We start from the raw sequence: 14672 nt of genomic DNA, 5'->3' as shown, positions 1-14672 counted from the left end.
ATTAGCCTCCGCGAGCTGCAGAAAACGTACCCGGGACACATTTGCAACGTTTTGAAATCCGATCTCTCGACCTGCAGTGATGCGAAGACGTTAAACAAATATGAACGACTGGGTTGGGGGGGGAGCCTCCTTTCAAAAGCTGACACACAAGCTCATACATGTCAACCTTTGGTCAATCAAACCTGTATAACCAACCTCCAAAATCCGTATTTCCCTTATAAAATCCGTATAAGATGCAAATTAAAATAAATAATTTACCTAAAATTTGAATGATAATTAACAATGATGTATCCCAGTTACTTTTTATTCAATATTAATAACAATAATAAACCTTCAGAATGAATACAAAGCTCCAATGTTTGACAAAAACACAAAGTGTTATCAACGTAGTTACGAAGGAAATACTTCGTTGTTTGGAGACAGGTTTCACCGAGCGGCTATTATGCGCGAGACTTCATATTAGCCACAAAGTCAGAAAAATCTGTTCGTAAAATTACGTTATAATGACCAAATACAATGAAAAGTATTTTTCCAGTCTCACCTGTGAAAGGTAATCCCATGTGATCTCGTTTGGACGGTAAACCTGTTGGTACAGTTAAACGCAGCACATGAATGAGGCATCTTTATTCTCGGCTACTGTCTAGACGCTATACCAGAGACGGCTGAAGAATCTCCACTTTGCCACATCCAATATGGCGGCGAGGATGACGTATGATTCTACGCAGAAGGCGGCGTCTGTGTTTATATGTCTATGACTTCACGGTTGGCGGGATTCTCGCAATGCGGTGTGCGCATGATCAAAAGTGGAACGAAGTCTCGCTACCACAAGATAACGCGCGATTTCATAAGACTCTTTACTGGCTGTTTGTGGTGTACAGTACGTTTGTAAATGTTATGCGCTCTTTTATCATCGTGGGAATTGATTATAGCTCTAAATAAATATTGAAGCTTTTTTAAAGAATCCGTATAACTTTATTTATACGCCCGTATACTACGTTTATTGAATCAAATCCGTATAAAATACGGACATTCCGTATAGGTTGATGTGCATGCAAGCTCCAGGAACGCCTTTAGCAAGAAATCGGATTAAAAGCAACATCTTATCTTTTTGAATGTTAATCAGCTAATTTGCATATTAATATATTTAAACTGTAATCCAGCTGTTTTATTATTGGATTGGGGTCTGACCAACTTCAAATCTTTTCCCGGGATACAATTTGGGTGGAAAATGGGGTCCGAGTTCAGTGAAGTCGATTCGATATTTATAACAAAAGAACCTGATATTTAAAAAAAAAAAAAAAAAAAATTGGTCCAAAATAAAAAAAAATATATAGATATTTGAGAGAACGCTAGCGAAGTGTTCTATTCCTCTTATACCAAAGGAATGATGATTTATGACATCAGGAAGGACAGGTTGTAGTTTTTATTTTATAGTCGCACGTTGTCCACAAAACAAGTTAGTTCCTGTTATAGCAGCGATAAACGGTCATTCCGCGTAAACTTGAGACAAAAACGTAGCTTGCAGAGAAACACCGCAAAGAACCAGAAAGTGTGAAGCCGTCTGTCCTGACGATGCCGGAAAACGTTACACTGGAGACTTAAACAAAACTTCACCGTCAACACCTTCTGACCAATCAGAATTCAACAAGGCTGTCATGGAAGGCAGATCGTCTGCGTATTAGATCCATGGATTAAAGTTTTCCGTCGTGTGACGGATTTCCGTCAACTGAACTCTCCCAAGGCCAAATGTGAGGTCGGTGCTGATCCGAGGAGAATTAAAATGACGGGTGGTTGGGTAGAGATTGGGTTATAACACTGTGTTGCAACACCATCAGCTATCAGCAGGGTTTATTTAACTTTTTTGTTTTTGAGCCATGCTTTGTGTCGTTCATTTCCTATGTTCGATCGTGTTTAAACGTTCGCTGTCTACGGTGCGGCATTAAAAAAACATGCGCTGTCAAAATTGGCAAAATACATTCCCATGTGCTTGGCGTGCTTGTGTCTGACCATTTCTGTTTTGTATTAAATTAAATCTTGCCAAAATGACTTACCGTATTTTCTGGACTATAAGCCGCTACTTTTTTCCTAGGTTTTGAACCATGCGGCTTATACAAAGGTGCGGCTATTCTGTGGATTTTTCTTCCACCGCTAGGGGCGCTCTTCTTCTTGGATTTTTATGGCGGTTGGCAACTTAACGTATGAGGTGCATTACCGCCACCTGCTGGACTGGGGTATGGTTCAAGAGCCTATTCTACAACTAACCTGGGTGACTAAAAAAAAAAAGAGAGAGCGAGCTAGGGGCGCTCTAACCGGAAGTAGAATCAAAAATAAGATAGACGAAAAATCAATGCAAAGAAGAATTAGCAGATCTTTAGCAGATAGAACACGCATGACAAATTACTAACTGGTAATTATTTTCAAATCCAGCGAAGATGATTAAAGTGACTTGTGGTTTCAAACACAGGAGAAATGAAGGTAAATAAATACCGGTTATTTTCTCTTGGTTCTGTTCCGTTTTAATCAGCAAAGTTGCTGCCGTGTTAAAAGGCACTGTTCGGAAAGAATCTGTTCAGGTACATACATGTACATTTACAGTACAAAATCGTTCTGTACATGCAGTAAATATCTAATTTTTCAACATGGATATCTGCGGCTTATAGCCCGGTGCGGCTTGTATATCTTTTTTTAAATTTTTTTTTTTAAATGGAGCGGATGCGGCTTATATACAGGTGCGCTCTATAGTCCAGAAAATACGGTAGTTCAAACCTGGACATAAAGAAATAGAGCATGTTAAAAAAAAAAAAAAAACGGAAAAATAAACCCCGGAAAGCCCGCTCCTCTGCTTCAGCCAGACTTGAAGACCCGACGGTGCAATGCTTGCAGACTGTCAGAAGTAATTAGACCTAAATTTATACAGTGGGGCAAAAAAGTATTTAGTCAGTCACCAATTGTGCAAGTTCTCCCACTTAAAAAGATGAGAGGCCTGTAATTTTCATCATAGGTACACTTCAACTATGAGAGACAGAATGGGGGGAAAAATCCAGAAAATCACATTGTCTGATTTTTAAAGAATTTATTTGCAAATTATGGTGGAAAATAAGTATTTGGTCAATAACAAAAGTTCATCTCAATACTTTGTTATATACCCTTTGTTGGCAATGACAGAGGTCAAACGTTTTCTGTAAGTCTTCACAAGGTTTTCACACACTGTTGCTGGTATTTTGGCCCATTCCTCCATGCAGATCTCCTCTAGAGCAGTGATGTTTTGGGGCTGTCGCTGGGCAACACCGACTTTCAACTCCCTCCAAAGATTTTCTATGGGGTGGAGATCTGGAGACTGGCTAGGCCCAGGGGTTAAATTGGGCCGGGGCTGAGCCCCGGCACATAAGCTCGGAGCGGATGTCATATGATCACGCACACATCAAAAGCAACAAACCCTTTTCACGATTTTCAGTTCTGAATAATTAAATATCGTTTTATTAATCAATAAACCCATGGCTTTTATGAGATGGATCATAGTTTTCCTGATAACAAGACGACCTGTCAAAGCTATTTAGAACAGAACTTGCGATCAGAGATTCTGGTTTCTGGAACACTGCGTGGGTTGCCAATTCCGCTTTTTATAAGCGACTTTGGGGTTTCTTTTTTTGTGAGCTCGCTTTAAAAAAAAAAATCAGAAGTCGTGGTTTGCAGGTTTTTGGGCTTGTGTTTCAGCGTTGTGACTTGTTTATAATTTTCTCCGTACACCGTCTCCCCTTTTACCTTCATACGATCCTAATCCATCAGAGGTGCTTGAACGAACTGTCTGTGCATTTGGCGAGTTCAATTTCCATAGTCCCCAGTTATCGACAGAAATTAGCCAGGGGGAAGGGGGAGATGTCAGTTAAAGTTAGCTACTGAGATTGACCAAAAGTTGAGCCTAACAACTTTTGCAAAACACATACTGTCTAAAAATAAAAACACAACATATTTAGATCAGTATTATTTTTTCCCCTCTTCAGTATTATGTGATATTTTGTTTTTAATAATAAATGATAATGATTATGTTCACTGTATTGTTAATATTATTATTATTTATTGTTAATATTTAATTTAATGTTAATTTATTATTTATTGTTAATATTAGTGTATTATTAGTGTAATTATTATTGTTATTATTATGTATTCAATTATTTATTTGGCATGTGGTGCTTTTTGTATTGTCTAGAACATACATAAGATGAGCATATTATAGCAGCAAAATAGAAGCACAATCATTTGAATGCAGCAAAACTTGCTGCATTCAAATGATTGTGCTTCTATTTTGCTGCTATAATATGCTCATCTTGGCGGCACGGTGGTGTAGTGGTTAGCGCTGTCGCCTCACAGCAAGAAGGTCCTGGGTTTGAGCCCCGGGGCCGGCGAGGGCCTTTCTGTGTGGAGTTTGCATGTTCTCCCCGTGTCCGCGTGGGTTTCCTCCGGGTGCTCCGGTTTCCCCCACAGTCCAAAGACATGCAGGTTAGGTTAACTGGTGACTCTAAATTGACCGTAGGTGTGAATGTGAGTGTGAATGGTTGTCTGTGTCTATGTGTCAGCCCTGTGATGACCTGGCGACTTGTCCAGGGTGTACCCCGCCTTTCGCCCGTAGTCAGCTGGGATAGGCTCCAGCTTGCCTGCGACCCTGTAGAAGGATAAAGCGGCTAGAGATAATGAATGAATGAATGAATATGCTCATCTTATGTATGTTCTAGACCAGGGGTTCTCAACCTTTTGCAACCTGGGCCCCACCAAAGCTGGTTCATTGCAGTTGGGGGCCCCTCTTCTCGCCCCGCCCCCATCCCCCCCCCCCCCCAAACACACTCACCCGCAGTGACGCCACCCGACCTACAGCACCTTATATCGACCGATGATTGATTGATTGATAGATAGATAGATAGATAGATAGATAGATAGATAGATAGATAGATAGATAGATAGATAGCCCTGGGCTAGATTATTATTATTATTATTATTAGTAGTAGTAGTAGTAGTAGCAGCAGTAGTAGCATTATCCATAGTAGACTAGCAGTAAGAAAACAACAAAAACAACAAGTTATTTGGGTAGAGCTGAAATGGGGAAAGCAAAAATACAGTGTGGGGTAGTAGTCTTTAAAAAGACTGTTTGGGTTTTGCGCTGTATCGATGGATTGATGATAGTAGACTAGCGAGAGTCGGCACGAGTTAACTCGGCAAGAAACCAGACTAGTGTGTGTGTGGCAACCACTCACACGGTGGCCATGGTATGCAGACTCACTCACGTGACGTTGCAACATGTTCGCGTCACGGGCTTAAAATAACCTACACACAAGATTTTATGATAGATTGATGATAGATTTTATAATAGTATTGATTTGTATGTAATAGTCCAATGTCCTGCATTTTGACATGGGTAAATGTGTTGCATCTGCTTAGCTACTATAGCCTGTTAGCCCCAGATTTTTTTTTTTCCTCCATACATGAAGCCTACTCGCGACCCCCCTGGAGTACCTCCACGCCCCACCAGGGGGGCGTGCCCCCCCGGTTGAGAACCACTGTTCTAGACAATACAAAAAGCACCACATGCCAAATAAATAATTGAATACATAATAATAAATGCTTCCAATGTTAGTGTTGTTTGTATTTGGTTGCATTCACTGCATGAATATATTTGATGGACAATTTGACTGACAGTGTTTTGGCATATTTAACATTTATCCTCCAAAATAAATCAACTGTTTTGGTTTAAGATTGTGCAAGCCTTCAAATTTTCTCACTGAACATTTCTCCTTCACATTTTTCACCTGTAGGCATGTGACAAGATTTAACATGATATTGCTCAACCTACCTCTGTAAAGTCAGCTAACAACTTATTAAAATGCACCAGAATTCAGCAAATAACATGTATGATAATAAAAAACTTCTGGGGGAGGACCCCCAGACCCCCCACTAATCATTTCCTTCAAACCAATGTACAACAACCTGTACAATCTGTTACATTGGCCAACCAATCTACATTCAAACTGCCATAATGTGTAGGGGGGCACTACAAGACACACATAGGCCTACAACACACAGATAAGGTGTATATCTCTGTGCAATATGATATGGTTATCAAATTAGAGGGTTATTTTCCAAAAAGTATATTGGGGCAGGGCGGCGGGGGCAGGGGCGGGTACGAGGCAGAGCCCCCCCACATAACCAATCCCAATTTAACCCCTGGCTAGGCCACTCCAGGACCTTGAAATGCTTCTTACGAAGCCACTCCTTCGTTGCCCGGGCGGTGTGTTTGGGATCATTGTCATGCTGAAAGACCCAGCCACGTTTCATCTTCAATGCCCTTGCTGATGGAAAGAGGTTTTCACTCAAAATCTCATGATACATGGCCCCATTCATTCTTTCCTTTACACAGACCAGTCGTCCTGGTCCCTTTGCAGAAAAACAGCCCCAAAGCATGATGTTTCCACCCCCATGCTTCACAGTAGGTATGGTGTTCTTTGGATGCAACTCAGCATTCTTTCTCCTCCAAACACGACAAGTTGAGTTTTTACTAAAAAGTTCTATGTTGGTTTCATCTGACCATATGACATTCTCCCAATCCTCTTCTGGATCATCCAAATGCTCTCTAGCAAACTTCAGACGGGCCTGGACACGTACTGGCTTAAGCAGGGGGACACGTCTGGCACTGCAGGATTTGAGTCCCTGGCGGCGTAGTGTGTTACTGATGGTAGCCTTTGTTACTTTGGTCCCAGCTCTCTGCAGGTCATTCACTAGGTCCCCCCGTGTGGTTCCTGTGATCATTTTGACCCCACGGGGTGAGATCTTGCGTGGAGCCCCAGATCGAGGGAGATTATCAGTGGTCTTGTATGTCTTCCATTTTCTAATAATTGCTCCCACAGTTGATTTCTTCACACCAAGCTGCTTACCTATTGCAGATTCAGTCTTCCCAGCCTGGTGCAGGTCTACAATTTTGTTTCTGGTGTCCTTTGACAGCTCTTTGGTCTTGGCCATAGTGGAGTTTGGAGTGTGACTGTTTGAGGTTGTGGACAGGTGTCTTTTATACTGATAACGAGTTCAAACAGGTGCCATTAATACAGGTAACGAGTGGAGGACAGAGGAGCCTCTTAAAGAAGCAGCTACAGGTCTGTGAGAGCCAGAAATCTTGCTTGTTTGTAGGTGACCAAAAACTTATTTTACCGAGGAATTTACCAATTAATTCATTAAAAATCCTACAATGTGATTTCCTGGATTCTTTCCCCCCATTCTGTCTCTCATAGTTGAAGTGTACCTATGATGAAAATTACAGGCCTCTCTCATCTTTTTAAGTGGGAGAACTTGCACAGTTGGTGGCTGACTAAATACTTTTTTGCCCCACTGTAGCTAACAAATCAGCAGACGCCCCAACAATTATTATTTTCGTTAGGCCAGTGTGTAAGGTATGTTAGAACCGTGCCTTATAGCCTACGTTAGATCACAATTTAAAGGACGTTGGAGGCTGCCAGCGCAATGATGTTCCGACATGCGCTAAACTTTATTCCCTGAAAATCATACACCAACGTTCAATGCCCCAAACAGTCAAAATGTCTAGAAGACTACGGTTAAATAATAATCATAGCCTACTAAGTTAAATTACATCAAAACATCTGTTTCTGGCCTATGGAATGATGGAGGAAAATGAGAACGAACGCAAAGTAGATAGCAGCCAACTTCACGCGATCTTTTAGGTAACTTAACACTCGTGTTGGCCACAATATTTCTCTTGAATTGGGTTTGAAGTCGTATTCAACACAAAGTAAGGTCAAATTTTAATTTTAGCGAAGATCCAAACTTTTTTCTATATTGACGTCGAGCACAGAGGAGCATGTCATTCTGCTTTCGGTTTCGGCAGCATGGATGCGCTTTACATGAAAGAAGGCACTGATGTGTCTGCCATCGATAAAGGTGTAAAAAACAAGTGGAGGTGGGCTCGGCTGTACGAAATGGGTGAAAACGGAAAGCCATTTAGTTCATGGTGCAAAAAACTAAACATTCCAGGCGCTTGCATTTGTGTGGTTTGCCACAAAAAAATAATATACGGGAAAGAGAGTGCAATAAATTGAATATATTAATCCGTTAATTGATAATCAGTTCTATGTTGACCATTCTTAGAATTTCATCGAAATCCACCCATAACCCCCCCCCCCGTAAATTTTCAATCAAATGTTTTTTTTTTTTTTTTGCTTTAATCCATGTAGATCGCACGCGTTCACTTTGACGTAACGTTTATTCTTTGGCAAGGGAAAAACAAACCAATTGTTTGGCTAAAATATAAATGGGATGACAAAATGAGAAGAAAACGAATTCCTGCTCAAGTTTGTCTGTAATTAACAAGTGTAACGTGTTTGTTCCAGGCATCGTGGCACTTCAGGCTAATGATTGTTCACGAATTACTGCTGACGCTCCTGACTGCGTGCTGTAACTCCACCCACACAGTCGCGCTAGAAGCCGCTCGGTGAAACATTCGTTTGAGTCATTTGACGAGCAGCGCAGAGCCTCGTGTCAATCAGCCTTTTAGCCTGGTTAATGTTTTGTTTAAAGGCTGAATTTGCTGTTATCTCGACTCGTTTTGGATAATTAGCGCAAACCCGACCAAGATAAAGAGCTTACTGAAAATAAATACATGAACGAATAGCCAGAGAAATGAGGGATTTCACAGAACCAACAGCCTAGAAATAGGCAGGAAGATACTTTTTTTTTTTTTTTTTTTTCAGGTTAATTGGAGTTAAAGCTGTGTAGTCGGGAGCTGCTGACTGGCAGTGCCGAAACCAGGCTTGTAGTACTTGAGTCCGACTCGTGCGTCAACTGCATTCGGACTCCTCTTTATTATTATTATTATTTTTTTGGAACATACCATAATAATTTGGCGCAAGATATTGATGATTTTTATACTAATTTTGTCCAAGAGACTGCACATTCACCTAACATTCCAGGCACTAAAATGCCTGGAGAGAACGCGCCTAGGATTGTCTGCTTCGCTTATACAGACTTTTCGTGCAGTGGGGAAAAAAATGCACTGCTAAATATGTTCCATATGTCGAAGAACTATCGAGGGGATGACCTCGAACTTCAGTCGTCATTTAGCGAGACTCCACCCAGAGAAGGAAGTGACACGCGATGTTCGTTGCCCTGTTGATAGTGGTCGGGGCTTGTTGAGCGATGAACTAGCTGTTTATCTGTAGCAGAGATGCGCTTTTTTTTTTTTTTTTTTTAAATAAGTTTTCAGTTCTTTTTCCAACTATAAAATACAACAAGGAAAGAGAGAACAAAAATGGACAGAATAATAATGAGCAGGTAGGTTGACAGGGCTGACATAGTCCATACGTTGATGTAAAATGGAGTGATTATTCACACAGGCAATGAGTTACATTTTAAAGAATAGGAAGTCCACCTTTCCCAGTACTTTTGTGTAAAGTTCAGTCCGTAATCTTAAGTCCGTTTTTCCATGCGTTGTATTTCATCTGCAATGGTAATCTAGTCGTTCCTCGATGGCAAATTTGACTGTAGCCATTTCCTTGTAATGGCCGCCTTGCTTGCAGCCAAGAGCACTTTATAAAGATAGTTGTCCTGGGCCCTGAGTCCAACTGGGAATTTACCCAAATACAGTAGCCTAGTAAACTAGACCCACCCGCCTAGCGGCCAAAAATATTTTTGCCTACGAGTGGGTCTAGCCTCGGACCATATCAACAACACACCCCGGGCATCAAATCGTGCCCGCCAATCACAACGCAAGGTTTTTGTTTGGATTCTTTGGGCGGGCTTTTGCAGGAGTGACGACAAAGCTGCGCGACGCTGGAGAAAGCACAACAGGGAAGATGGCTACGGCTAGAGAACAGCGCTCGTTTGACTCCGCTTTGGAATCAGTTTTAGAAGAATTAGACTTGGAGTTTTCGTTGAAACATGAGCAGGAAGAGGCTCTCCGCTCATTCCTTTTCAAGAAGGACGTTTTCGCTGTTTTGCCGACCGGCTATGGCAAAAGTCTGATCTACCAGCTGGCTCCGCTCGTAGCCAAAAGGATGGGGCTAGTTTGTGCAGTACGAAGAATTAATAAACAGCTTTGAAACATTACTTTTTGATTGTTTCTTATTTTCCCGTTATTTTAAATTTTAAGGGAAATTATTTCACCAAACACCACTAAATAAAAACTCTCAAACAGTTTAAGCAAACCCTTGGAAAAAAATGAGTGTATGTTAAGTATGTGGTACAGACTCCAAACTTGTGGTCATTATCTCCAAACCTCTTAATATCTAGAACCTGTTTATTAATTAATACGCATTTTGAAAAATTATTTATTTCAAGGCCTCCCCCACTGCTTTCTGTCGCTCTGACTACGTCACAGTCACTGTTGCGCTGATTGGTCAGAGCGTTGGCCTATACGCACAGAGACAGTTTGAAAGACAGCGGGTTGTTCCTCCCACACCCTTCGGAAATGTCTACGAGCGAGGCCAGACTAAATATTCACATTTAGTCTGGCTTGCCAGGCTACAAATACAGTGTAATAAAAGAAAAGTTGACTTTTAAACCAAAGATTGACTGAATTTCTCCTGCAAGATCCTGCCAGTATGGATGGATAAGGGGGCAGGCCCAGAATATATGGAGGTGGTCAGCCATGGTCTGTCCACACTGTCTCCGGCATTTATTCTGACCCTGGTAACCCCGTTGTTTAGCTTTCAACTTAGGAGTGATGATAAATCTTAAGTTCTTCCAGCAGAATTCTCGCCAGGTCCTAGAGTTGGTGGCTTTAGGTTGACACACCCAAACGGTTCTCCATACCCCTTTTCCACCAAATCAGTTCCAGGGCTGGTTCGGGCCCAGTGCTGGTTCACAACTCCTTCAACTTGCGAGCCAGCTGAGAACCAGTTTGCTTTTCCATAGCTCGCGGTGTTAAGGGAAGCCACGTCATTACGTCGCTGTATACGTCAGTTACGTCGCTACGTTTGCATAAACCTTGGCGCAAATATTGAAGCAACAATAATAATAATGGATGACTTCGCGTTTGTACAGCTGCTGCTTCTCGTCGCTTAAAAATGCCGATCTTTCGCGGTCTTGTTATTGTTGTTGGTCTTAACAACTCCGCCCCCCCGCTGACGTAAGCGGTTCTTTCCTCTGGCCCAGCAGAGAGTTGGTGCTAGCCTGGAACCGGTTTTTCTGGCCCCAGAGCCAGTTCTTTGTCAGTGGAAACAGAAAATCTGGTTCCAAACTAAGCACTGGCCCCGAACTAGCCCTGGAACTGCTTTGGTGGAAAAGGGGCAAGATATCTCCAGGCCAGACTCCCTTTCCCACTTCTGCTTTAATCTGGAGAGTAGAATGATTCTTGGAGTTTTGTAATTTTTTTATAAATCTGAGATATCCGATGTTTACGGTCTTTGGCCTTGTATGCATCGATAAATATACTGATCAAATTTAAATCCCTATTTGTTTGCTTGATTTCTTTGTTGAAATGGTCTCTGACCTGGAAATATCGAAACGTATATCCTCTCTCCCCAGTCTGTACGATTCAGAAACGCGGATAAAAGATTGTAGGCCGTCCTTATCAGCTGTAGTGCAGTAGGCTGTTATACCATTGTGTGACCAGTGCCTGAAACGCTTATCTAGACCCGATGGTAAAAACTCTGAGTCATATGCCACCCATTTCAATATTTTTGCATGTTTCTCAAGCTGAAGCTTTTTACAGGTGTTTGACCACACCTTAAGGGCAGCTTTGGTCCAGGAGTTTATTTTATTCGGGTGGGAATCATGGTATTGGCAAATACCTAATAACGACTGTACTGGTGTTTCAGATTGCATTAATTCTAAATCTTTCCATTTGGCAGAGTAGTTTGGATTACACCAGCAAACTAGAGGTCTTAGCTGTGCGGCAATATAATAATCCTCCACACATGGTAGGGAAAGTCAACCCTCGTCTTTGGGCAATTGCAAAATTGTATATTTAATTCAAGGCTTCTTACTGTTCCAGATAAATCTTGATATCATTCTATTCCATTCCTTAAAATCCTTAGGAGGGACCTCAACCGGAAGTGACTGGAATAAGTACAGAAGTCGGGGAAGGACATGCATTTTTATGGTTTCAATTCTATTAGACATATCTAGAGGTAGTACAGTCCATCTATCTAGATCTGCTTTGATTGTCTTAATAACTGGATCATAATTCGTCTTCTATATTCTGGAGATGTCTTTGGGGATCCAAACTCCCAGATATTTAATAGCAGAGGCATATATCCATATATATTTGGACACTGACACAATTTTTTTTTTTTTTTTAACCTGTTTACTGAAACATATTCAAGTTATAGTTCTATAATGGACATGGACATAAAGTCCAGACTTTCAGCTTTCATTTGAGGGTATCCACATTAAAACTGGATGAAGGGTTTAGGAGTTTCGGCTCCTTAACATGTGCCACCCTGTTTTTAAAGGGACCAAAAGTAATTGGACAATTTACTCAAAGGCTATTTCATGGGCAGGTGTGGGCAGTTCCTTCGTTATGTCATTCTCAATTAAGCAGATAAAAGGCCTGGAGTTGATTTGAGGTGTGGTGCTTGCATTTGGAAGATTTTGCTGTGAAGAAAACATGCGGTCAAAGGAGCTCTCCATGCAGGTGAAACGAGCCATCCTTAAGCTGCGAAAACAGAAAAAACCCATCTGAGAAATTGCGACAATATTAGGAGTGGCAAAATCTACAGTTTGGTACAGCCTGAGAAAGAAAGAAAGCACTGGTGAACTCATCAATGCAAAAAGACCTGGACGCCCACAGACGACAGCAGTGGTGGTGGATCGCAGAATAATTTCCATGGTGAAGAGAAACCCCTTCACAACAGCCAACCAAGTGAACAACACTCTCCAGGAAGTAGGCGTATCAATATCCAAATCTACCATAAAGAGAAGACTGCATGAAAGTAAATACAGAGGGTTCACTGCACGGTGCAAGCCAATCATAAGCCTCAAGAATAAAAAGGCTAGATTGGACTTTGCTAAAAAACATCTACAGTAAAAAAAGCCAGCACAGTTCTGGAAGAACATTCTTTGGACAGATGAAACCAAGATCAACCTCTACCAGAATGATGGAAAGAAAAAAGTATGGCGAAGGCATGGTACAGCTCATGATCCAAAGCATACCACATCATCTGTAAAACACGGCGGAGGCAGTGTGATGGCTTGGGCATGCATGGCTGCCAGTGGCACTGGGTCACTAGTGTTTATTGATGATGTGACACAGGACAGAAGCAGCCGGATGAATTCTGAGGTATTCAGAGACGTACTGTGTGCTCAAATCCAGCCAAACTGATTGGTCGGCGTTTCATAATACAGATGGACAATGACCCAAAACATAAAGCCAAAGCAACCCAGGAGTTTATTAAAGCAAAGAAGTGGAATATTCTTGAATGGCCAAGTCAGTCACCTGATCTCAACCCAATTGAGCAGCATTTCACTTGTTAAAGACTAAACTTCAGACAGAAAGGCCCACAAACAAACAGCAACTGAAAACCGCTGCAGTAAAGGCCTGGCAGAGCATTAAAAAGGAGGAAACACAGCGTCTGGTGATGTCCATGAGTTCAAGACTTCAGGCAGTCATTGCCAACAAAGGGTTTTCAACCAAGTATTAGAAATGAACATTTTATTTACAATTATTTAATTTGTCCAATTACTTTTGAGCCCCTGAAATGAAGGGATTGTGTTTAAAAAATGCTTTAGTTCCTCACATTTTTATGCAATCATTTTGTTCAACCCACTGAATTAAAGCTGAGAGTCTGAACTTCAACTGCATCTGAATTGTTTTGTTCAAAATTCATTGTGGTAATGTACAGAACCAAAATTAGAAAAATGTTGCCTCTGTCCAAATATTTATGGACCTAACTGTATCTGCGTCTTGTGTGTATTCAATTTATACCCAGAATAGGAGTCTCAAAAGAGACATCAATCGGGGTGCACTTCTTCTCTGTAAGTCAGTCAAAGTGAGCAAAATGTCATCTGCAAATAAACTTATCTTGTATTCGTCATGGCCAATTAAAATGCCTTTAATCTCAGGGTCCTCCCTTATACATGGTTTTCACTGACGTCACGGCATTCCGGGGAACGCCCTCCAGCCGCCATCTTGTGGGTCAAACAAAACGGACCATCGCCATTACCGGCTACGTTATCTCGGACGAATTTATGAAGTTATATAGTCAGTTTTCTAAAATAAAGATCAATGTCGGCAAAATCAAGCAAACAGAAGTATATAGATACATTAGACGACATCTCACGACAACGGTATGCAGCCGAACTGGCCTTGATTGGGGGAATTGACCCCTACGAAGTGGACAAAGATGCATTTTCAAGTGACTATGCAGGGCTGCCAAAGCCTGAAACTGACTTCATCAAACTTTAAAGGCTGTCTGATATATACAACTTTTATATATTCTAGCATTAAATAGACTGTTGAATGTTATGCAACTGTAATAAGTTGATTAAACACAAATCAAATCATACAGAATAGACCTAAAATGTTTTTCAAAAATGACCCTTGCGTGAGTGAAGTGACAAGTGTCAAATAGAAAACGTGACAAACGAGCGATATTAAGTGTACATTACAATGTAAACGTACACTCAGCGGTTCCAGTTAGGCATTCTCCAGAAATTGTTCACATGATGTTTTGGTTTCC

The 14672-nt window shown here is 41.3% G+C and overlaps 1 protein-coding gene across 1 annotated transcript in view; it reads left to right on the top strand.

The window, feature by feature from the left end:
* gipc2 (GIPC PDZ domain containing family, member 2) overlaps positions 1–14672 on the top strand; it is an 82929-nt gene that overhangs the window by 28192 nt on the left and 40065 nt on the right. The gene's annotated exons all lie outside the window — the stretch shown is intronic.

The sequence above is a fragment of the Neoarius graeffei genome, chromosome 1 (genome assembly GCF_027579695.1).
Source record: "Neoarius graeffei isolate fNeoGra1 chromosome 1, fNeoGra1.pri, whole genome shotgun sequence".
Lineage (NCBI taxonomy): Eukaryota > Metazoa > Chordata > Actinopteri > Siluriformes > Ariidae > Neoarius > Neoarius graeffei.
The sequence above is the reverse complement of the archived record's forward strand: the minus strand, read 5'-3'. Positions and strand labels throughout refer to the sequence as shown.